The 757-nt window shown below is 36.6% G+C and overlaps 1 non-coding gene across 1 annotated transcript; it reads left to right on the top strand.

Moving 5' to 3' along the window:
* The first annotated feature begins 378 nt into the window (after positions 1-378).
* Positions 379-502, top strand: LOC113600957 (U8 small nucleolar RNA). The gene has a single exon (XR_003422074.2). It is a non-coding gene; the product is annotated as a U8 small nucleolar RNA (small nucleolar RNA).
* Positions 503-757: the final 255 nt, after the last annotated feature.

The following is a 757-nucleotide window of genomic DNA, read 5'->3' as shown; positions in this document are numbered from 1 at the left end:
GAGAGAGAGAGAGAGAGAGACAGAGCATGAGCATGGAAGGGGCAGAGAGAGAGGCAGACACAGATGCTGAAGCAGGCTCCAGGCTCTGAGCTGTCAGTACAGAGTCCAACGTGGGCTCAAACTCACAAACCACTAGATCATGACCTGAGCAGAAGTCAGATGCTTAACTGACTAAGCCACCCAGGTGCCCCTCTTTTAATGCATCCTAATATTACATTGAATTTTTATAATATTATTTTCCCTCATAGAATAGAAGAGTAAATCTATCTTTCCTTTACCATGGTAGATTCTTTTTTAAATTCTTGACAATTTGGATACATAGAACATAAGACTTCATGCCTAGAAATACTCAATGTTAGTAATAGTACATCTTTTTGCCCTTCAAAATAAGGGAATTCTGATACATTCTATAATTCCACTTAAAAATGCATTGTGTGCATGACTCGTGATTAACGTCTCTGCGTAATCAGGACTTGCAACGCCCAGATTGCTCCTATCTGATTAAAAAAAAAATGCATTGTGTGTTTATTGTTATACATATATCACGTTATTCCATGATACATGCAGGAGAGAACTTCAGTTTTGACTAGGCTTCTATAAAAAAAATCTTTTGCTTACAATTTTATAATTGGAAAACTGGAAAAAATATTCCATATACTAGTTTCTAACTCCATATGTACCAATCGTATTACTCCTCCATAACTCATATTCTTCCAGTGACAGATGCTATAGGACACATTGCTATTTCATAATACCA

Source organism: Acinonyx jubatus, chromosome B1 (genome assembly GCF_027475565.1).
Source record: "Acinonyx jubatus isolate Ajub_Pintada_27869175 chromosome B1, VMU_Ajub_asm_v1.0, whole genome shotgun sequence".
Taxonomy (NCBI): Eukaryota; Metazoa; Chordata; class Mammalia; order Carnivora; family Felidae; genus Acinonyx; species Acinonyx jubatus.
Note: the sequence above shows the minus strand (reverse complement) of the source record. Positions and strands in the feature narration are given on the sequence as shown.